This window comes from Phodopus roborovskii, unplaced genomic scaffold (genome assembly GCF_943737965.1).
Source record: "Phodopus roborovskii unplaced genomic scaffold, PHOROB, whole genome shotgun sequence".
Lineage (NCBI taxonomy): Eukaryota > Metazoa > Chordata > Mammalia > Rodentia > Cricetidae > Phodopus > Phodopus roborovskii.
In genome coordinates, this window is record NW_026126418.1 from 70,436,720 (window position 1) to 70,461,659 (window position 24,940).

Consider the following 24,940-nt stretch of genomic DNA (forward strand, 5'->3'; position numbering starts at 1 on the left):
TCTCTCATTTCCCTCTCCCCCCCTTGTGTGTGAATGTTTGCCCATGCTTATGGACAGCAGAGTCCCGTGCCCCCCCCCACGTAGTGCTCCTCAGGAGCTGTCTACCTAGTGTCCACCCCCCCACCCCGGTTTTCGAGATGGGGTTTCTCTGTATTGCTTTGGAGCCTATCCTGAAACTAGCTCTGTAGACCAGGCTGGCCTCAAACTCACAGAGATCTGTCTGCCTCCCGAATGCTAGCTCCACCTTGCTTTTTTGAGTCAGGGTTTTTCATAAGGACCCGAGGTGTTCATGATTCTCCTTGGGTGGCTGGTTAGTTAGCTTTTGGCATCCTCCTGTCTCTTTCTTCCCGGTGGTATGATCATAAATATACAGCATCATGCCCAGCTTTTTATATAGATGATAAGGATTGAACTTGGGTCTTCATGCTTATGTGGTAGCTACTTTAACTACTAAGCCATCTTCTAGCTGCCCAAGAACTTCTACAAAACATTGCAGATGTGTTCACAGTACCCAGAACTCATAGTGAGCTGTCTTTGTAAGGGCTGGATGTTTAAGTGGCCAGGAACCAAGTGCTATTTAGTCAGACAGAAAGGAATTGGGGGGGGGGCAGGTGTAGAGGTGGGCTTGGAGCCTTTCACAAAGGACAGGGTCCAGAAGCCAGACTTAGCACACTGTGGAATATCAGGACCCTAGGACTGGCAAGCAGGGCCCAGTGTGGAAAATGGTATATTAGGAAGATGAATCAAGTGGCAGGTTGCAGATGAATAAGCTAGTCCTTTGTAGCCGTTTAAAAGATAATTGGTTCATGTTACTTATCTTTTATCCCCTCTCTTTGGGCAGGAGAAAAGTCTCTGGGAGAAATAAACGAGGAATCCCTCATAAATATTAATGCAAAAATCTGTCCATGGAGAATAAATATAGGGACATTTTGTTTTAAATGCTCTATATCGTGGCGATTCATTAGCATATATGTTGTAAAAGTCTCTTCTCTTCCCTTGAGAGAACTGTGTTCTGTTCAACTAATAGCCACAGACGAAAATCTGTAGCTTGTCGGGACTGTAATACTTGAGACATATGGCAGAACTTTGCTCCCTGTTTCAGCCAGGGGGGTTCTGGTCTCCTGCACTCAGAGGTACTACTGCCTGTGGCAGGGTGCCTGATGTCCCTAACACAGTTCCCATCCAGTCTCCACCTGGACCTTTGATCTTCACCCAGCCTCCCATTTTCCATGCACCCATGTGTCCTTTTCACTCAGAGCAGGTTAGGTGTATAGATGGCCAGGCCAAGAACATCATGGCACAGAAAGGACTTCTTGTAAACAGAGGGAGAGATGAAGTATTCCTTTCAAGGCATGCACAGCATTAGGTGCTCATACGTCTTGGGCAGAGTGATGGATGAGCCACATTTACTTTAAATTCACCAGCATCCTGTTGCCAAGTATTGTGGTCAGCATACTGCTGCTCTTTGAGTGGGATCTTGAGACTGTCTTTGCTGTGGATTGGTGTTGCTGGCCGTCAGGCTCACTGCACTCTTGCCTGTATTTATGTATGCATTCATGCCCCTTATTTACAGAACATGTTCACAGATAACAGAAACTATGAGTACTGAATCTCATGAGTACAAGTACATTTTCCACAAGAGCCCATGTGTGATGAAGCCTAATCCATGTGTTCCACACAGCAGGGGAGCAGTGCATTTTCTTCCCAGTTTCATAGACAGATTTTTGTGGCCACAGATCTTAGGGACCTCAGCAGCTTTTTATTTTTGTTTTTGAAAATCAAGTTGGAAACTTTGCTTTTTCACTTACAGGGACCCCTTTCCAGCTTCTCTTTGGCAAGTCCAGACTGCTGGCAGCCATGAGTTGAATAAAGGTTCTTGGAATGCAAATTCTGGGATGCTCAATGGTTTATCTGTTGTTTCAGACTGCAGTTGTGCTGGTACCTAAAAGAGCAGACTGCAAAGTCATGGATGATGGGGGCTACTGTATCTGAAACTATTGTGTCCCCCAAAAGCAACAACCACCACCAACTCTGGAGAAACAGGACTGTGACTACCAGCAGTGTAGTGTTAGGCAAAGCCTAGGGGAATACACAAGCCAAGCAAGGGATGGCAAGGGAGACCAGAGTCATGGTGACAACTCTGTCACATCCTGCCCTGTTGACCTCATAGACACCTGCAGCCTTTAGTGCCCAGCTGTGGACACCTCGGGCACTTGCAGTCCTCAGTGTCTCTGGTCCCAGCCTTGCTCTGAGCTGCCCTGTCATGTATTTGTCTCAGACAGCATGTGGCACAGAGAACTGAGAACCCCAGTGTCTTCTGTAGATACCGAATCATGGAGCAGTCACATAAACTAGAAAACAGTAATAAAGAACCTGGCCATTAAGCCCTGAGTGGAACGTGGCAGCCTGCAGAATCAGTTTAAAATGATATTTCATTGCGCCCTCTAATTGCATTTCTCCTTTACAAGGTGATTTTATCCAGGAAGACAGCTGTCTGCTGTGGCTATTACATCACTGGCCATTACAGGACAAAGGAAGAAAAGAATGGGTGGTTCCCCAAGGCTCATCAGATAGGAGCTGGTCCTTTTTTATTTTGATTTCTAAAATCGTTTATTTTAAAGCATCACATCAAGTTTGGATCACAGTAAGCAAAGCTATGGCTTCATTATATGTTGTTGGATTTTGCTTAGAATAGTCTTCCAAACAGCAGACATGACAAAGTAATTGAAAGTAAAGGGTATTTGTTTAATTCTTTTGCATAACGAAGCTCTGGAGCCTGGGATTATTTATTATCTTTTCACACCATAGGGTTCCCAACTAAAGCTGGGTGCGAGTGAGACTCTTTGAAATCCTTCTGTTCTGCCTGAGCTGAAAAGTAATTCCTGTGATCTCCTGGTGTGTTTTTCCCTCTGCCACACTGGCCATTAGGAAGTCATGGGCTTCAGCCTAAAAGTCTCCACATAGCATATAGGTGATGTAGAAATAGTGAGCCAAGTTTTCTGTTCACTTCTACTGAAGAATCCAGAAACTCACAGGTCCAGTGACCACCATGAGCCTGGGTCTGAGAAGTGGCTGTGCCTTGGCTGGAGTTGCTTAGAGTAGAATTGACTTGTGATACCTACCTACCAGTCAGTCCAGCACTCACTGCCAGTAGATGGACACACAGGAGTTCTCAGCAGTAAAACTGAGAGGCTGTCTGTGTTGTATTGACTTCTAGCTTGCTGGAACATAAATCTCTCCAATTTGTAGAAAGAATTGGTTATTTTCCTTCAATTTGGAGGCATGGTGAAGGCAGTGTTGTTGAATATAGAAGCAGGTGGAGTGGGCAGACAGACAGCTGGGTCAGTGCAGAACAGGCTCCCAAGTAAAGGGACCCAGCCAGCCAGAGATAGCCATAGCTGCCCATTGACCCCACATGGAATGCTTGAGAGAGAGAGAGACTGACCGACCTAGGCATTCCAGGGTTAACAGCTCCCCGGATTCCTGCTGATTCCTGAGATTCAGAGCTCCATCTCCACTGAAATGTATGTAAGGAGCTCTTCAGGGATAGTCACCTGGAAAAACTGTCAGAGGCTGTATTCACTGTGAGGAAAAGGTTTGCAGACTGCACTGAGACAGTGGATGGGGCCTACTGGTGTCATCTCAGGAGATCATGGAGCCTCACATCCCCACGAAGTACTTCCAGCATCGATACTGATACCTCCTTTGTTCACTTTAGCCTGTGACTACAGAGAGGCTGGCTCCACTTTCATTCATTCTTCACTTCCCATTTCATATTATATTCATGTAGTTAGTCCAAACTAGGCATGCTGTAGTGCCCTATGGGTACTTGAGAATTAATGTATTCATAAAAACCACACATACACAATTTAGTTTTTGAAAAAATTTTGTGTGTATGTGTGTATTTGTATACATGTGACTGGTTTATTTTAGATATGATGTATATTTTTCTTTAGAGCCACTATTGAATAGATTTATCTTATGATTAAGTCGTATGTATTTACATTTTGAAATATGTACAAACACGTATAAGAATCACTTTATAATGAGTAAGAAAGTGGACATTATTTCTCACTCACCTCAAATATTGTCCCATGCCCCTTTACCATTTTTTCTGTAGATTAGTTTGTATTTTCTAGAACTTTATACTGATGAAGTCTTGTAACATATACCCTCTTTTTAAAAATCTGTCTTTATTACTTGGCATTGCCATTGAGGTTCAGTCTTGTTGTTGCATAGGTTATTTCTTTTTGCTGCTGTATAGTATTCTACTGAATATTCCACAGTGTGTCCCTTTGTCTATGATGGCATTTGGGTTGATTGGCTGCAACATGTCTTTGTGTAGACATGTGCATCCATTTTTCCTATATAAAGACTTTGAAGTACAGTATTTTGGTCACATGGTAGATGTATGTTTATCTTTTTAAGACATTGGTGAATGATTTTCCAAAGTTGCACGACTTCATGTCCCCAGCAGCAGGGTTTACGAGTGCAGGTGGCCCACGCTCTGTGTGAGTAGGTGTGCAGTGGGGTTTCCCTGTGGCTCCAACAGGCTGGGTGCTGGGTGCTAAATAAGCTGTAGGGAACAAGTAAACTTCCCAACTTCCCTGCAATCCAGAAGAAGGCCAGCTATGCAGATACTGCTTATTTTATCTCACCCTGTTGCCCAGTAAACTAACCTCATCCTTAACCTTCCGTAACTATATTTGGGACTTAGATCAAATAAAAAGTAGCTTAATCTTGAACTGTGGAGGATGCATTGTCATAGTACAGGCTTCCCCTAGATTTTCCTTTGTACCCAGGCTTCAGAGAGAGTCCTCAAGTGAGTGGCATGCATGTTCTCAGGTGCTCAGGTACATCTTTGAAGGACTGTGACTCTTGGCTCTAGGGACTTTCTCCCTTGCAGCTTTTCCTGCTCCCCATGTGGTAGTTAGATCTGAGGACTTCTTGTCATCAGAGAGAATCGCAGGACATCACAGTGTTATAAAGAAAATAACCCTGATTCTCTCACAGGCTTACGGTAACATTGACTTCATTCTTAGCAATACTATGAGCATGGGTTCCACTAGAAAGCTCTTCTCCCCATTTGGCACATAACAAAACAGTTGATTTGGATTGGGGAAGGGCGTTAGACTTGGGCATGTTGGAGGAAAAAAATATATAACAATGAAATTATGTAATACATTAAGTAAATTAAAGTTACCAATTATATTTCCTCCCTCCTCCTCCCTCTTTCTGTCAGTTAAAGTGGACCTTCTCCCCCCCCCCCCCCGCCCAAAAATAGGCTGTGCATAAACCTGACTTTCCCACATCACATGCAGATTGGAATGGTTTTCACAAAATAACTGGGGTTCTGGCAGATTTTTATTTTTAACAAAGGAGCACTTAGAATTTAGAGGTCCCCTATGACCAATTAATTCAATGCAGTTTGTTCAGCAGACATGCAGACACTACACAGAACTGTCCTCACCCCAGAGGAACTTCTGTATTGTTGAGGAAGCATATTTGGGGCACCATGAAACCCAGACTGGAAGAGCCAGGAGGTATCTCTTCCACCCTCATGCTGTGTTAGGGAAACTCTGGCTGTAGATAACTAACTTCCCTGAGTTCCTGAGGTTTTATCAGGGTAGCAGTGCTGATAACTTCATCATACCCCCTTCTTATCTTGGGTAGGCCATGAGCAAAGGCAGACAAATCCAGGCTATAGATCATATTTATAGCTGTCTTTCTTTAGGATTTTGCATGGTCTCTGAACCCTTCCTCTGCTTTGCTGTTCCTGAAGATGCTGTCTTCACTTACTGGAGACTTGCCTGTGAACCTAGCCCCAGGCCCAAGGCTTCTAATGGATTCATTGTAGGTGGAAGGGTGTGGTTCCCTTAGTTGCAGAGCTTTATGCTTCAATGTGTCTGGTGGCCCTGGAGCTTTGCCCGGTGCACACTGCTTTTTGGCAGAGATAGTACTTTATCAGCCAGGATGGACAGACACTTCTGTGCTACAAATGAGTCCAGATTTACAACCTCAGAGTCCAAGGAATGAGATAACAGCTTACTGGCCAGCGCCAGAGCAGCCATAGAAGGAAAACTGGATGTGACCACATAGGGTACGTGAGTCATTCTGGGAGGTGCTGTCACTTTCCTCAGCTCTACATGTGTTGACACTGGAGCTCATACTTTGTCCAGTCCGCAGATTCCAGCAGCTCCACTTGTTAGTTGTACAAAGCATGGCTGCTGGGGTGTAGTTGCTGCTGGGGTGTAGTGTGTTTATTAGGGGTCAGTGCCTGGGAAAGGAAGGGGAGGAACAGGCCAAGGCCAGGGGAAAACAGTTTGCCTGCATCCAAAAGGGCCTTGGCCTCCAGGGAAATGCCTGGAGCCAGTGCAGCCTGGTGCTCAGCAGGAGGTGCCCCTCTGTATGCACCACTCTCTGTCAGCAGACTCAGGGGCTCTAGGAAGGTTACACTGCAGTAAGGCTCCAGCTTGCAGCTGGGTAAGGCTCTGAAGGAGCTGACTGCCAGAAGCCGACTGCTCCCACAGCTGGCCACAGGAGCTTTCTAGAAGAGGACTCTGGCCGAACCTCACCAACTCTGGTCTTTCTCAGCCTCAATACTGTTACCACATAGTGGTGTTTCAGAATGCTAGTCTTTAATTCCACCCCCATCTGCGCACCCCCAGAAGTGGGTGCTTGCACAACCTCCCAACACCAATAGTGAATGCTGCTGTTGAGTGTCAGCTATCATATGGATGCAGCACATGCCTCAGTCTACCTGCAGGGTCCTGTGCTACTTCCATATGCATTTAGAAATCTGTTCCTCTCTGTGAGCTTCTCCTGCTGAGGGAGGATTTGGAAGCTTAGTGGGGCTCACTGCAGACTCCTAACTGCAGTTGCCCTTGGAGCTGTCCCTGGTAGTCACTGTCTCCTTTAATATTCATTCTGGATTCTGTTCACCCTTAGCTGCAGTGCTAGCCCAGGGAAGTACAGAGTTGCATTCTACCACACCTGAGGCCACAGTCACCAGGCCCCTCTAAAACAAGGTACCTAGAGTCACAATGAGTGAGTATACTAGGGACATCATGCGGGAGGCCAAATGCCACCTGAATTCCTCTTCATTCCACTGCATTCTTGTCAGAGCCAATGTTGCGGCATTTTTTATGACATACACTCTTAGACTAGGATTGCAAGAGTACCCAGGAGGCAACTGTGCAATAATATAGTGGAACTCTCACTGCATCCTCTGGTCAAGATGTGTGTTCCTTTTAGGGGCAAAGAGTTCTCATCACAGAGGTCAGAGTCTCAGGAAAGGGATGTTCCAAGTCTCTTAGGAGTGTAGAGGATATTTCTCTCTGCTCCCCTGTGTATTCTTCCCCCAGAGACACAGCATCCTACCGAGCTCCCTGATTCAATGCTAGACTGTGTCTTAGGAGATGGTACCTCATCTTTGCATAGTGATGTTCTGGCATCATAGACATCACTCCTGTGAGAACAAATTGCTAGTCCTCCAGGATAGAGAATATCAGATCATCATCAACTTCACCAGGCAGGCATCCTTGAGGAATAGCCTGTCTCAGTATCGGTCTCTCTTGCTGACCCATTTTTAATGGCATCAGTAACCAGATCACTTCAAGAAGGGTATGTTCGTGCTGTTTGGCCCATTTCTGCTACCATGGCTACCCTTGCATGGATGTACTAGATAGACAGTGGGCTGACATTTTGTCCTCATGGTTGCTCAGTGCCTTTTCCTTTCCCATGTACCCATGCACATGTCTACTTCTGTCCTCCTTGTTCTGACTCCCAATCTAAGTGGGCCAGCCAGTCACCTCTGCCCATGAGACCATGTGTCATCTAACCTTTGCTACTCTTTATGTGGGAAGTACATCTTTGCTCTACAGAAATCCACTGAAGTGCCACTCATTGGGTGACTTTCCCCTCATTGCTGGGTCTTAAGCCAGTCATTTTGGCTGATGCCCACTTACCAAGTTGACCCATCTGTAAACCAAACTTGGGACTTTCTTTCTCTTTCTGTTGACTATGTGGGACCATCTGCTCAGCTATAAGTGTGAACCTTGAGAGGGAGCTGGCACAGCCATAATGGGCCAAAGGACAGGAAAACACTCCCAAAGAAGAGAATCTAAGCTTTGTCCATTCCGTAGACTATGAACTGAGCTTGGTTCTATTTTTTGATTGAGATAAGAAAATGCATTCACTCTGAAATGGCTTTGCTGCCTTCAGTGATGACCTTCACAAAGATGCCTCCTCATCAGACATAGTAGTATACTTTGAGGACCTCCACCTGTGGGCTTATGATAGTCTCCAGTCCTCCTCCAGGAGTCCCAACTTCAATACTGGAGTGCAGGGATCCATTCCCCTCTGTCCCCAGGACTAGGATTTGTGTTTTGCTTGTCTCTATCTTTCAACATGGCAGACAGGGTTTGTAACAGAAAGAAACTTGACCATGAAAAGCAATGCAGGAAACTGCTATTTTTCAGTGGATTTGGGTCAGCCCCTAGGACTAGAGAGAAACTTTGTTCTTAGAACTTAGGCTATGAGGTGGGTGAAAATGAAGAAGGATAGGCCCAAACTGTGTGAGTCTGAACCTGGGGTTCCTGTTTATCTGCGTGCCATGTTCCCCTTACATTCCTCTTCTCCTTTGTCAAGAAGGGTAATAATAATGGAAGCTTAGTTCATATCATGTTCCAGTCACTACGTGTTAGCTATTCATATGTCATGGCAACTATTATATATGGTGGCAGTAGTATGTCCCAAATGAGTTTTGTGGGTACTAAATGTCTCAAGGTTCTAGCAGGAAACTGTGAGGAAGGGCTCACAGTAGAGCCAGGCTCTAATGGCTTTCGTTTGTGCATTTCATTAATAGTGCATTCCCTTTTCAAAGCAGGGTACATAAAGAGATACAGTGTGGCTTGAAATGTTCATTAGAACTTTTCAGACCTTCAGTCACTGTCTGCACACATATACTTTCCATACCCATAACCTGTAGAAAGACACCTGCTGGTGTGGAAAGTAACAAGACTGTTCTGTCTCTTCCATGCATACCCAGGTCAAGCTATGTCTTTCTCTCTGCACATGTATGGGTTTACTCAGTGTATATGCAGAGCACACAGTTTTCCTCCCAAATAATAATTAGGAGTAATGTCATTACAGCAGTCACTAGATGAACTTATAAAAGCTCTCCTAACAGATAGTTGGAGTAAATGCCTTGGTTGTTTATAATTAATGAATCATGACACTGAGAAATATATGTGCTCTTTTCCAAGTCTTCAAAGGAAAATTAAATCCTACTTTATATATTTTTATTCAAAGTATGTGTTATAATGTCTTAATTTTAGAAAATTGTTGATTCATATGTTACATGTAATACCTTGTGAGATAGTTGGTTCAAGGACAGATCATTTCCAGAGTCAAGTGAAGACTCACCTGTCACCCTGGAGTTTAACCCCAGTGTGGGTAGGAAGTCTGCATAAAGGTGTGTTTGTTTCTGGCAGTCAGTTGGAAATTAGTCCGTTTTGAATCTCCACAGCAGCCAATGAAATTAGCATGCTTCTGCCCAGACTCTAAGGAGTTCCTGCTGGGTTTGAGGATATGGAAGGAACAGCTCTGCTATAAAATGTCACTTTCTGAATGGTGGTGACTGAGGGTATGTCTCCCTCAACAGGTGCAAGCTTGGGTCTCTGGTGGCACCTGCATTTTTGGAACACAGCTGTACTTTAACTTAGCAAGCGTCTGTTGTTTTGTATGGCTTCCTCCAAGATATTTGGGTACAAGTAGCAGTTAGGAGAAACTGTCAAAAGTTGTCTTAGAAAAGAAAATAGGCTCCTCTTGCTATGTTCTGGGTTATGATTGTAAAGCTCTGTGATTTAGCACATCCTCAAGTTTCCTGTTGTACCCTGTGGCTGCAATGCCAATTACACTGATTAATGAATTGATCACAAGTGTTTATGGATTTCCCACCCATGTCTGATTAGTGCACAGAGTTATGTGCCCTTGACTATGAAGAACTTATAATCCGATTGAAGGACGAGATTGTTTTCAGATGCAGGTAAGAGAACATCAATTCCTTGTGATTTGTATAGACTGTCTGTCATGAGAGCATTGTGAGCCGAGGTCCTGGGAGAGTGTCGGTGGCCAGCTTTTCTGCATTAATGGAAACCCTAGATGTGGACAGTACTTGCATTTCCTAGGCAAGACAGGCTTTCAGGCTGCAGTGTGTGGAGTCAAGGGTGAAGATGCTGCCCTCTTGTAGATGACACGGAAATTGATGGCCAAGTGTGCTATAGGATACAGGCATAGATCTGAAAGGACAAGGCAGCAGATTTGACCTCTGTCTGCCCTTTGAGCCTGTTCTGTGCTGTGAAGTGATAGGGACCTAGCAAGGTGACCTCCCTGCTGTTATAGAGGTCACATAAGCAACACACACACACACACACACACACACACACACACACACACACACTCACTCACTCACTCACTCACTCACTCACCCTCAGGAGCCCAGGCCAAAACTCTCGTGGAAGATCAAAGAAGAAATCCAGGTAGAGTCTTCCACACAAAGCAGCTAGAGGAGGGTCCCACCAGGGTTCACTTCTGAGCATTACTGCATAGCTGGAGATGTTCTGTGGAGTCTCTATGGGTTCCACATGGGTAGAGGAAACTTTAAGAGCTCTGACCCCTTTTAGACAAGAGTGGAGTTGGACTTCAGAGGAAACAGACTCCCTGTCACAGGGTGTAGGGAGGAAATGTGGGGGAAAGCTGAGGGAGATCTGAGGTGGACCTTGTTCCATACAGGTTGGAAAAATGATGAGCAGACCATTGTGTGATGGTGGCTGTGGGGGCTAGAGGCTGTATTCAGCATTTCTTGATGGTAAACTATGCAAAGTTCTGTTAATATAATTACTATTGACAGCTCTGAGGACCAACTGTGTCTTGCTAAAGTAGGTAATGGGGGCTTGGTAACAATGTCTGGGATTTGCGTTTTTCTTTGAAGTTTAGGTAAAGAGCATTTATACAGTGGGAAGGAGCAATGAAGCAGGATGTCAAGATATGTGTCAGCCAGAGTTGCCTGACAGTAGTCCATTATGACTTGTCCTTACTGCAGGAGTGGTTGAGCGTTTCCATAGCAGAGAGCTACAAACAGCAAGTCTCACAAAAGTGTGAGTGCACTTAGTGCCATGGGGCCATACATTTAAAAACAAAACAAAACAAAAACTGTCATGGTTTTATGTGGTTGATTTAAAGAATTTTAAAAAGATGGTTAAGATGTTAAACTCCACATTATGTATATTTTACCTATTGAGCAATACTATCCAGTTGACCAGCAACAGGGTTTCCTGCTGCCAGGTTTGGGGGGGGGGGGTCCAGGTACAGTGATGACCCAGACCCCTTCCTTTGCCTTGAGGTATTGCAAGAGCAAACTCATTCTCCATCTGCAAACTCAGCACTCCCTGTAAATCTGCACTTTCAGCCTTCATCAGCTTCTTGTTTCTGGCACCATCACTCACACAATGGAGATCATTGTGAACTTTAAATGTGATGATGGCTATTTTCCTAACCTCCCCCCACCCCAGACCTCATTCAGAGAACATGTGTAGTGAATGGCTTTAGTGTATAAGTGTCATTGATGTATTCATTATTCTTAGGTGGTAGCTAACAAAGACTGTTTCTCTATACTTATTTTCTAAAATTAAAAGGTATAGTCATAGTGTTAAGGAATTCTAAAAGAAAAACAAAAGAAACTCATAATTGGACTTTTTCCTTCTACCCCCTTTTTGGAGATAGGATCTCCCTGTATAACCCAAGCTGACTTCAAACTCACTATGTAGCCCAGGTTGGCCTTGAACTTCTTCTACCTTAGTTTTCTGTGTATTAGGGTTATAGGTATATGCCACCATGCCTGACATTATTTAACATCCTTAATGTGATTTTATTTTATCTTTTGATTATTGTGTTTAAAGAAATAATTTTCCTAGCTCATTTTTCATTTTGTTTTTTGAGGCTGGACTCAAACTCATGGCAGTCCTGCTTTAACCTCCTGAGTGCTGGCTTATAGTGCTTGCTCCTCCTAGTTTATGTTTAAAACTTGCAACCTCCAAATCCCAAGCCCTACCCAGGTCTTCGTGGGCATGGCCTCTGTCCTTGTCAGCCTTTGGCTTCAGGCCCCTCTATTGTGTTCTTGTGTGACTGGGAACCTGGAGATCTGACAGGAGAACTGTCACCTTCGTGGTGCCTGGTCACCAGGCAAAATAGAATCCCCAGCATCCCAGTTCCCGCCGGACTGCTTTCCCACTGCCTCCGTGGGCTCCAGATTAATGAGGTTTCCTTACACCCGGTCTAGTGGGGAGAGACCCAATTTCATGCATAATTCGTCATGAGTGCTCATAGCATTTTAATTGTTTGCTATTGTGTCAAAATATTGTCCTCCTGACAGTTGGAACAAAATAAATGGAAAGCAAGAGGAAGTAGAAAATTGAGTAAATCTGCAAGAAAATAAGAATGCCTTTGAAATACCTAAAAGACTGACTCCCTAGCATCAGAAAGACACTTGCTCACTGGCCCTTTTGGGCATGGAGTTTGGGGAGGCTGTGATTTCTCTAGACAGGACCTGCTTTGGATGTAGTTCCTGAACCTGGAGCAGCCTTAAAGCGAGCTGGGTCCTGCCTGTCCATGCTTCCTCACCATATACCTACTCACCGCAGGAGTCTTCTGATTGCAGTGCATCCCTACTACTCTCTGCATAGGCTCACCTTGTCCTTTAACTTATTGTCCTAGTTCAGTAAAGCCTCATTAAAATATTGGTTTTTGACCCATCATCCAGTCCTCACTACTGACATGTTATAAGCTTGCCCCCAAGGTGCTTTTGAACATACAGATACCCTGAAGGCCTTACATTCTCCCTGCTTGCAAACCTAATTAAACAAGAAAATGCCCAAACCCATGATGCATGCACAGGAGGAGCTGGCAGCCAGGACAGGTGGTACAGAAGATTATAGAATTGTCATCTGAGTCCTGTCCATGATATCCATTCAGGCCAGCAGCAGGACAGTATATAGGGGAAAGTTCAACCCAAGAGTTTTAGTCTCAGCTCAATTGTATTGTGTATTTTTTTTTTTTTTAAAGATGCATAACCTCTGGGAAAGGGTCATGAGTCTTCCTTGAAAAGACTACTAAGTCACAAAGTGTAGCAAGTGGAGGGACTAGCTAAGCTGCTCCATAGTTGAACATGTGTTTAGTGACTGCCTGCCACGAATGATTCCTGCAGGAGGCATTGGGAATATAACAGTGCGCTAGTTGATGGTTTTGGTGGGGAATGGCAAGCCCATCTGTTTTAAATGCACAACCAAGGCCAAATGTTGGTCTGAGGTCACATTATCAAAGTCCTCAATATGCAACCAGAATTTGGGGTTAGTGAACTTTCTCATGTTATTTAGGAGTAAGTGATTATATCTAACAAGAAACCAAGATTTTAGGGCCTGTGGTGCCTCTGTATGCAAGCTTAATAAGCACTTGAGTCCAGATCCCCAGCACCCATGTAAAATGTTAGGTGCAGTGTGCACACTTAAAGTTCCTATGCCAGGCTTGCTGGCCAGGTAGCCTAACTGAATAGGTGAGTTCCAGGGTCACTAAAAGACCCTGGGCAAAGATAATGGGCAAAGCTATCAAGGTAGAGGCCCGATATCAACCCTTGGCCTCTACACATGGATACACATACAAACACACATATACAAAGAAATTAAGTTTTTGGCATATTGTATAAAACTGGGGGGGATCCCTCAAAGTTTAAGAAAGATGATACAATGTGACCCCCACCCACAAGCCAACAAAAGACAAAGGAAGCACCAGGTTCAGATGTCAGACTGGCTCTAATCTGATGCCAGTCGACAACAATGGGAAAAATTCCCACCAAAGGAAAAAGAAGATGTCCCCAGTAAGACTCTGCCATGGATCACGTGCCAAAAATAGACATAGAGACAGATCCTGTGCTCCTGAAGAAGACCCATGAGAGACCCCATTAAGTTCAAGACACAGTGTTGGTGGTCATCAGTCTCACTCCAGCAAGAGGGTGACATCCACAGGAAGGCCTAATGGGCCAGATTACTGGCTGTGTGAGGGACAGAAAGTGCCAAGGGAGAGACCAAGACTCACTTGAGTAGCCCATGGCAGATCAGGGTGACAGAGATTCCAACAAGCATGTGCATGATTTACATAATGTCTCCTTGTCCCCATCATTAGTGAGCTGCTACTTCCACAGAGATGTCATCCCTATGGGTCAGAAGAAGTTTCTCCAGGTCCTCTATAGACCTATTCTCTTCTCTGATCCCACTGGCTCATTATCCCATGTTCTGTCAGATGACAAAGTTCGGTTTGAAAGAGGGAATTGTTTGTCCTTTTCATTGCTATAGCCCTCAGAGCCTGGAACATGCCTTCTAAAACACTGCTGGCTTAAGAAACACCTGCAGGGTGTTGTGGGAACTCTTGAATTCAATGCAGTCCAAACACAGACCCCTGCTCCAGGTGCCTACCTTCCAGCAGAGCAAGTGTATAATCAGTAGGTAGCATGCAGCAGTCTGGGAGGAGGGTAGTGCCTCAGGGAGAGTAGAGCTGGCAGTAAGGGCCCAGAGACCTGGGCCAGGGAAAATGCCTTGAGGTGGTGATGGAGGAGCAGATGGGGTGCTAGCCATGCAGCCCTCTGGGAGAAGGTGTTTCAGACAGGCACACCAAGGACAAGGGGTATTAATAAGGTCAGTTGGGGCCTTGCATACCAAGTTTGGACTTTCTCTTGAGACTGTAAGCCTGACATTGGCCCTGACTCATCTGAATCAGCTGAGCAGGAGGAATTTTACAGCATAGACAATAGTGGCTCACCTTTCCAGGCAGACTTTCCCATCATGATCAGTCTTCCTACAGACTCTTCTCTCGGACCAGATATGGTGACTGCTTGGGGAGAGTCCCCTCTTATAGTTCCTATTTCAAAGACTGCCCAGGAGACTTTATAGAAGTGGCTTTAACTTTGGTGTGAGACAAATATGAAATAATTTATTACATCATTAAACCTCTCCCGCCCCGTCATTAACAATGAGTATTTTTAGCATCTAAAAATGTGAATCTCAGACAGATAAGTAAATATTTAGCACCATCCTTTCAAGACTGTTAAGCTTCCATTTTCAATCACGCAAAGGTATGTAAGTGTCTTCATTAATAGTCTAATTATATTATATATTTTCATCCCATACAATATTTTGCTTCTATATTTGAAATAATTGAATTCATTTGTGCTAATAAATGTTCCAAATAGACTTTTAAATAATTGAGATTAGCACATATTGTTCACCTCAAAAACAATGTATAAAACAAGAACTCCTGTTTTCATCCAACCCATGGCAAGGCTCAAGGTCATTTACAGCCCAAATTCCTCCTGCTCAGCTGATTCTCCAAACCCTCATCCCTGTTACAAGCATCACCGGGAAGTTGTGTTCCATTGCCACATGCATATAAAATTGTCCTGGTGATCCAGTGCCATGTGCCATCTTCTGTAGTAAAGAGGAAGGGCAAGGGCTGTCGAACTGATGTAGCCACATTTTAAATGCCAGACCTTCCTCCAGAGCCGCAGTGACATGCTTGTATGTTTTCTCAGAGCCATTTCCAAAGAGGGGCTTTCCCTTGTCAGCTGTGGTACCACCCAGACAGGTGAGCAGAAGAGATGCTTGATAGTGCCTTTTGGGTCCCAGTTTTCAAAGTTGGGTTGGCCCTCTAGCACCTTTCAGTAATAACTACCGTGCTTTCCCCTAGTTTGTTATAAACATGATTATAACCTAGGTGGAAACACCAATTTCTATGGGGAACTGTGTTCACTGCGTTTCAAAACCCCATGAAGAGAATTTGACTTCTGGGACCAGCAGCTAATAAGAGTGGCCCATGTGCCCTGAGAGCTGGTGGGAACCATGGCTGGATGGTCAGTCTTTGTTTTCAAGAAGCCCTGCTTGGCCAAGGATCCAGACTGGATTCCTTGTCCAGAGCAAGAAAGGGGGTCCAGAAAGCTGGTCTGAGGCCACATCATAGTGGCACATGGCAGCGAGCACCTAAATTCTGTAGCTTGCAGGATGGTGCCATTCGCAGTAAGACTGTGTGACCCTGCTGCACTTGGAGCTAGAGCTGTCTCTCCATTCGTGATCTGACTGGCTGTCCTGGATGGCCTTGAGATGGTCAGGAAATTTGTTCCATGGAGAATGTTCTAGCAAAAGCAACTCTTAAACAAGGTTCCAAAAGCATAACTTGCATGACCAGCAGCCAAAGGGTTAACTTAGAGCCTAGGATGACCAACAGTGAGGAGTTAACCTCAGAGCCTGGGATGATCAGCAGTTAAGGGTTAACCTTGGAACCTGAGATGACCAGCAGTTAAGAGTGGTTAACCATGGGGCCTGAGGTGACCAGCAGTCAAGGCTTAACCTTGGGGCCTGTATTACCAGTAATAAAGGGTTAACCTTGGGGCCTGCCTGAATAGCAGGACCAAAAAAACAAAAAATAAAAAATCCAGTCAAGTTCATCCTTGGAACTGACATCAAAGTGGTATAGCTGTAACTAGCGCCCAATTAGTGCTTCTCCTGTTTAAATGGGCTCCTGTGCTGAGTCTTGCAAGGCTGTTGTGCTCAGTGTTGGGAGAGCAGAAAGGAGGAAGGCCCCTTCCTAATTGCAGTATTCTTAAGGCATAATGATGCAGTTTGGGGGCTTTTCTGATTAGATAATAGAGCTGTGGGTTAGAGATAGAACCAGTGAGGTTCACTGCTGTGTTTGCTTGTTACTGGGTCGGGTTCTTTTGGTGGCTATTTCTATAATCACTACAAACAGTTGATATTTACAGATTCTTTTTTTTTAAAAAGTAAATAATGAAACAAATTGGTCATAAGTTTAGCTTCTCAAGAAAGCACAGAGGTTTTGAAGACATTTCTTTGCTAACTTCCCTGAGTCACCTGTCTTTGCTAGCAGTCTTGCTTTTGGTTCCCTGGCAAGCCTTGTGTTTGGTAGAGGATGGGGTTTGGGAACTAGTATCAGTTCTTCACATCTGATTATGGGATTGGTGCTCAGCCCGGGAGTTAACCTCAAGTCAGACAGCAATAACCTTTAAGCCTGGCTTATCTTTTCTTGGCCTTTGCTCTTGAGAGCACACCTTACTGTCAAATGGTAAGGATGTGCAGAGTGACACAGACCAGCATGGTGGCCTTTAGAGCTGGTGTGTGCTTGGGTCCCTAGATGGAGTGAGACAAAGCCCAGTTCATTCCAGTTCACCTGACTTGGATTCGTGAGTTCCCATCTCCACCCCTTTTATTACTTTTTATTTAGAAGCAGTTGAATGAGTAGAATTTCCTCCTTGTGCTGAGTGAGCATTTGAAGGCCAGGGTGTGTCCTAGACTTTGCTAACCCAGCCCCTCATCATGTACCCACTGCTGCCCCCCACCCCAGCTTTTAGTTTAAATCAAGGAAGAAGCTAGCATTTCCGCAGACTTTATGAACCTTACTTGCTTAGCATTGGGAAGTTTATCACTTTGCTTCCCTGTAGCATGTGTCTCCTTTCCATGGTGTCTCTACCAGGTTTGTGACGATAGCAATACCACTCCTGGCCTGGCTTCTTCCCACTGTTGGATGTGGTGATGAACTGTGGGGTGGATCAGTAGAGTGGAGCTGGGTGGATGGCTCAGCTGGAAAGATCCCCAGCATCCATGTAAAAGACAGGCATGGAAGCACGTGTCTGGAACACAGAACTGGGGTTGGGGAAGTGGTTCAGCCAGTCTTACTGAAATAATAAATCCCAGGCTCAGTGAGAGACATTGTCTCAAAAATTAAAATGGAGAGTAATCAACGAAGACACTCTTGGGCCTCTGACCTCCAAATGCACCCACCCGCTTCCCCCACACACACACATATGAACATGAATATGTACATGCTCCCATATGCTCTGGTCACAAAGAGCTGACTGTCAAAAGTAAGCCAAGCCATCCCTGTAGCGGAATACAATAGCGACCTCACTTTCCATATGGGGAGACAGGGTGGATGATTTTAGTACACATCCTTCCTAAAAAGTATCTGAAGTACTCATTGCTTCAACCATGTCCTGCCTGAAGCGTGTGTGTCTGTGAGGGAACAGATGCAACTAGTACAGTGGTCCTCAACCTTCCTAATGCTGAGACCCTTTAACACAGTTCCTCATGGTGTGGTGACCCCAAACACAGAATTATTTTTGTTGCTACTTCATATCTGCAGTTTTGCTGTTGGTATGAATCATAATATAAATATCTGATATGCAACCCCCTGTGAAAGAGTTATTTGACTCCCAAAGGGGTTGCAACCTACAATTTGAGAACTACCGAACTAGAAGATGCCTGTTCTAGAATTAGGGGTATTTGGGAGGCAAATAGAAGACACTAGTGTTAATTTGCTGCCTGTTTTTTAAGTGACAAAATAGTTGAATAAACTTTGTCCTGGTGGTTATTTGCCTGGTGGCTTTGTTGTCTGTGTGGGGTGTGGCTCGGTGGCCTGGTTCTGTCCTTGGTATAAATCTGGTGAAGCTTTTGAAGTGCGCTTGTGAAGACCCAAGAGTGTATCAAGAACCAAGTTCCCCTCTTCATTCTGGGAAAAGGGGGTTAAATTGTGACATGGCCCCCAGTGCAGCCTTACCTATGGGAGCCCCAGGTCTCCACCTGTCTCAACTGAGTTGTCAAGCCTAATTGCCCTCCTGTCCACCTACACACTGGCCTCCTAGGCTCAGCTTCTTCTGCCTTATCCACATCAGTCAGAGCATCAAGTCATACTTGTGTCCCATCCATCTAGATGCTTCTCATCACATTCTAACCACCCAAACCCTCCATCTGGGCCAACTTGCCCTAGCCACCAGTTTTTTGCCTGCTCCTGGAGCTCTACCTGTTCTTCCTTGGAGTAGAGGCTGAGTGGCCTTCTGCATGCCTGCAGTGTCCTCCCATTTCCACGTGGCAAGTGCTCCCCCACCTCACTCCATTATATCATTTGAGTTCAGACAGACATAGAAGTAGACTGGAATTCACCCGGACAGTGCTCTAGGTCCCAGGTTAGCACCATTGGTCATGTTTGGTCATGTTTTTTCCTAGCCCTTTGTTTTTTCTTCCAGTGTTTGCTTTTTTGTTAGAGGTACAATAGTATTTTAAAGCAAACCCCTGATGTCTTGTCATTTCTCTTCTGAATACTTGTTTCTACAAAACAGAAAAGCTTGCTTTTGTAATCAATCATACTCCCATTAGCTCGGTTGACAGAAGTAAGGGTGACTCCCCCAGCTTGTCTCCTCAGTCCTGCTCGCAATTGACTCTCCTGGAAACAAATGCCCTTTACTAGGTGTCTGTGGTCCAGACAGACTCCACATGACTATATTGGTATCGGTGGTCTCTGATTGGCTCCTCCATCCCAGTTTCTCTAGCTCTGCTTCTCTGATCTCTTGGCTCTATTTCTCTATCTGATTCTTCTTTCTTCCTAATTTCTCCGACTGTCCTTGAGTCTTAGCTGTCATTGCCTGTGCTCCTTTTCAGCCATCTCTCTTCTGAGGATTTCTGCTCTATGCCCTTGGCTTTGTTTTCTTGTTTTTGATTTGGGTCTATCTGTTGCATTGGTTAAGTTTTCCTTAATTTCTTCCAGCCCAGTTTGAAGTCATTGGTTCCTGTGTACATGGTGTAGATTCCCTGGTGACTTTGAGGTCTGCTGGACATCTATGGCCCTGCCTCATGTGTTATCAAAGACTTCTCTAGTTTCCCTGAGGCTTTCACCATCTCTCAAGGCTTTACTTGCTTAGTTCAGTTTCCAGGAGAAACTTAAGAAAATTCCAGAATGATGCTCCATTAAATTGAAGGTAGCCTCATCTCATATGCCATTGCCCCCTTCGAGCTCTCTGTGTGGTATGCATTGCTCCTTTGTCTTCACCCAGGACTTCTCTTGTCATGTGTCAAGACCATCATGCTCCCTCTGAATATCCCTTGGGGTGAGCACCAGCCTAGTCTGCAGCACCACTTCCTACCCATTCTGCAGATTGCGAGACTTCCCCCAAAAAACTCTAAACCTTTTTTTTTTTTTTTTACTATGATTGTAGTACCCAGAAAATAAAAGAAAATCTTTCTCTAAAAGGTACTTAAATTACAAAATACAAGGGAAAAAAAAAAAAAACTCCATTTAAGAAACTAAATTAATAATGAAATATATTCTGAAATTAATATCTCCCAGACATAAAGGTCCTAGCATTCCTTCTTCCAGCAAAGAGGACAGATATCTTTCTGTGGTAGAGTCTGTTGTAAGGGTATGGTGTGTACCTGTTCCACACTATGTATAAAGACAGAAGTGAGTGGTATCTGAGATGGTGTGGTCTCTAGATTCATTCCCAAGCATGACACTTACATTAGTGAGACCTGTGGTGAAATGGGAACAAAGAGTAACATGGAGCCAGAAACAAAGCCAGACTCTCTTTCCCTGCCCTCTAGTATCATATGAGCTTGGGCCTACCCCTTAGTGGCACTAGGCTTTGTCCCATTCATAAATAAAGGAGCTTTCGTCCTTCTTGGCTCTGAGCACTAGAATTCTTGTAAGCCTGAGTTGCTGTTAGCTGGCGACAAGCTCTTACTCCCAAGCGCAGGAGTCAGAGGATGAGTGTTTTCTGAGTGGTGTCTCTGCTGTAAATAGATCGCTGTGAGTAGCAGCACACCCAAAGCCTGAACATTTCAGTTTCATTTTGCAATTACCCATTTACAAGTAGCCACTGAATATTTCTTGTTGTTGATTCACAGTGGTGGTGTCATGGGGGATGCGTTTGAGAGAGATTTCTTGGAGCAATACAGTTCTGAAAATAGAGCAGGCATTCCTGGAAATTTTGAATTAACACCCACAGATTGGTATGGCCTGGGGTTTGTGTTTTGAATAAGCTTACAGCATATTGTTTATTCAGACACAGTGGCTCTTACACAAAGTGAAGGCCTGTGATGAAGTACTGAGCTAATGACAATAGCAACCTCATTGAGCATGTGCCATGTGCCAGAACATTTAACGAAGTGTTACTTGACCATGCTGTGGCATCGTTCTCATTTACTAGGTAAAAGCTGAGATGTAAGAAAGCTAACCAATGCCAGAAAGCTAGTGCGGAGTGAAGGTGGCCATGGCCGCAGTGAATGAGCACTCAGATGTTCTTCTGGCACTGGATCTGCTCTGAGCACTTTGCATCTGTTAAGTCATCCAACACCCCATTTGGAGGCTGCTGTTGTATCTTTCACAGATGAGGAGACTGGGCACAGAGACTGTATGGCTTGGCTGTAGTCACAATGCTAATTCAGATTTTCTCATCAAAGAATGTGGGTTTGAGAAGTGCCCACAGCCCAGGTTAACACTGAGATCTAGTGTCACAAAGTAACTGCACAGGCTTTCAAGGCTCTCTCAGCCATTTCTGCAAATGTTCGGTGTGGAAAGGGCCCAAGAGGAGGACTTTTAACTGGTTCTTTACATTGAGGAGCATATTGAGATCTCTAGCCATGCTGCATGTGACCTGACACTCATGCTCCACCCCTGAAATCCTGAGTTTTGGAGCCATTTGTAACATACTCTCAGTTACAGGTATCAGAAGCATATTGCAAAGGACATGTCCTCTCTAGGAAGACCATGGTCACCAAGGAGTTGTGTGTGTGTGTGTGTGTGTGTGTGTGTGTGTGTGTGTGTGTACGTGTGTACGTGTGTACGTGCGCGCGCGCCTGTGGAGTCCAAGAGGGTTGGTAGGGTCCTCTGAAGCTGGAGTTATAAGAAGTTGTGATCAAGAGTCCTCTGGAAGAGCTCCGCGTGCTTTTAACTGCTGAGCCATCCTCCAGACCCCTTAGTGTGTGTGCTCATGAAGGTTTTGAAGTAATACTGCTGACAGAGTGGTTGAGGGCTGTCCTTTCAACAGAGTCCTGTGTTTTTGGTTGTTTAAACTATTTCCTACTGCAGATTTGTTTCTAGAGAAAGTGAAGCAATGCCTTTGAACATATGATAGCCCAAGACTCTGGTCACTCTATAGATACCTGGACAATGGTGCCAGGGTATCAGCACCAGCATGACTGCCTGCCCTATGGTTATTGAATGGATTGCTTAGACAGTCTTCAGTGGTTTTTCCAACTTGAAAAGAACACATTTGAAATAAATAAATTGATCCATTAACCTGTTACGGGAAAGTTTCCTCTGAGCTTAGTACCCCAGATCACCTTAGATGAGAGTACTAAGGCAGACTATAATAGATTTTCAGGGTGATATGTGGACTATAAAGTGACTGTTAACCAACTTGCTTTGTTTATGAGGAGAGCAGGCACTTAATGCCACTGGCCCTGTGCTGGAACCATATCCCACCATGGTGTGTTTCAGTGTGGTGAAGCCATTGATCCGATGAAAGTGACCAGTTAGCAAGTGTTTCCTGGGCCAGAGGCTTTTGAATATGTTCTTCAGTTAAAAACAGCACTTTAAGCAATTGTTTAAACCTAACCATTTGGGAACAAGGGAGAAAGCTTCATGAATAATTTATTTTTGAAAGAAAATATTGAGGGATCTGAACTTAATTCATCTTCCAAACCTTCTGATTAGAGTGGAAATAAATACCACCAAATGCTAAGATGCAGACCAATGGATGTCAGAATAGAGAGAAGATGTGGACAAGCCTATACATTGCATTCCTTAAACTCTTTGTGGAGAAAGGTGTAGGCATGTAAACAAGAGTTTAAAATAAGAGCTGGGTATGGAATTGCTCTAAGGGGTGCAGGATTTTAGATGTAACATTGAACATACATTAGCATAGTGCCATGGGAAAGCTTGAAGTGCGGGTAGTACGTCCTTGTGTCTAAAAGGACTTTATCAAAGCAGATCAGTTTGATCCCTTGTGCTTAAACATTACACTTCCCACTTTCTAAATAGACCACCATCTTGCAAACAGTATGTCCTTGCTTCAAGGTTTAAGAAGAGAGTTTGGTGATGTGCAGGTCTATATCACAGCATCAAAAGCCCCCCTCCCCACTCCCAAGTGTATACCATCGAAAACTCACAATTTTGTTTTTGTGGTACTGTCTGACATGTGGCTATGGTGATTTGCCCTCATGGGTGGAATCTCATTGGCCATCTTGGAGGAGTTAACACAAGCGCAGTCATCTTGAGTGATACCTGGTGGTGGTCTTCACACCAGCATCGACAGTGGCTGCTGTTTATTGAATAGCTACGCTGTCTAGCGTTACTATCAGCACTTAACACAGATCAACCCATTGAATACTGGCTGTGCCCTGAACTGGCTACAGCTGTGAGAAACTGAGGTGAGAAACTGAGGCTGGGGTACTTAGTTATCTGAAATCTCTGAGCTGATGTTCTTAACCCTTCCAGCATCCATATGGCAACTTCTTGGCCATCCTCACCTTAGACCTGAAGTACTTGGCCTGGACAAATAGTCCATACCATGCAAGGGTAGACTGGTTATTCACAACCCTTTTTTAATCTCACAACAAAGTTAGAACACAGTGATGATCCAAGAAGAATGCTAACAGGCCTAGCCACCATCCCTGATATCAGATTTTCTGTCTGTAAAAGCCCCTCTCACAAAGCCTGTTTTCTCCAGGTTGTCAGGGTAACGTGGTTGGAAGTATGTAGCACAGATACCCACAACAGCCAAGCGCCTGTGCTTATATAACAAGAGCAAGATGGGGGGGGGGGGGGGGAGACTATAAAAAGCACGGACCTTGGGTTGATGTTCATTACACTAACACAAAAATTAAATTGTTTTCTTGTTAAGAATAACAAGAAACGGAAGTCTTTGTTTTGAAAAGACCCCCACTCATGGTTGGGGAGTGAATTAAGTGTCTGAGCCCTTAGCTAATGAGAAGCGGCATTCTCCAGCAGAGGTGGAGGTGGACAGCCGAAGGGAGGCAGCTGGCATTGAGTCCCCCCCCACCCCCCATACACACAACCATCCTGGAGTAAATATTTTACCGTGATGCAGTAATCTTGATGGGTCCCATCTTCTGTTTCTGTTCGCTGCTTCTAGGGGCTCTAAACAATTTCATGTTTAAGATAGGGGCCTCCCATTTTGAGACATTCATACTTGAAAAATAACCCTTGAAATTACGTGGACTTAATTTCTAGCCATTTTGTTTCAGAAATACTAACCCCTGGGGGTCTTTGTTCTCAACACTAAAATTTAATCTATTTGAAAAATTCCATTTACTTTCTGTAGAAATGGACCGACCATGGTTCCTGTGAATGATACGGTTGCTATTATCCCTGAACACTGTAGAAATGAACTTTGAAACAGTTGGGTCGGACCAAACAGGAATCATGCACGGCTTGGAAGTGGCTGAATGGACATTATTATGACTTGATATTTCACTGGTCATTGTGTCTCAGGTTTCAGAAATACACATTTGGCTTTTTGTAGTTTAATTTGGGAATTCTTTTTTCTTATAAAACAAAGATGAATCAAGTGTGTTTGCATCGGCGCTAAAATGTCACTTACATCTGAAGCCTAACAAGTGTTAGTTACCTGAGATCAGGTGAGATGAGGTGTCTTGATGAGGACTTGACCCAGCTCTTCCCTCACATAGAAGGAAAGGAGATTGAACACAATTACTGTTTTATTCCAAAAATTTGTCAGAAAGATTCCAAAGCAGACATTAATGGAGCATGGGCTAGCCCCTTACTTGGGTTCATCTGAGTGTGTCTAAGCACACACTTTAAATACACTTATTTCCCCAAAGTATATACAAGAAAATAGACTGACATTTTTCAAAACCTCTTTAGCATGGTTTCAATGACATTTAAACACTGGCCAAAGTTCCCTGCTGAGAAAGCAAAGCAAGTAAGAGTACCTGCTGCTGTGGGAGGTGCCATGGGACTGTTCAGGTGTACTCAAAGAGGCTCCAAACCCTGCCTCATGGGAGAGTGT

The 24,940-nt window shown here is 44.4% G+C and overlaps 1 protein-coding gene across 2 annotated transcripts in view; it reads left to right on the top strand.

The window, feature by feature from the left end:
- Window positions 1-24,940, top strand: part of Med27 (mediator complex subunit 27) — a 168,034-nt gene that overhangs the window by 71,682 nt on the left and 71,412 nt on the right. The gene's annotated exons all lie outside the window — the stretch shown is intronic.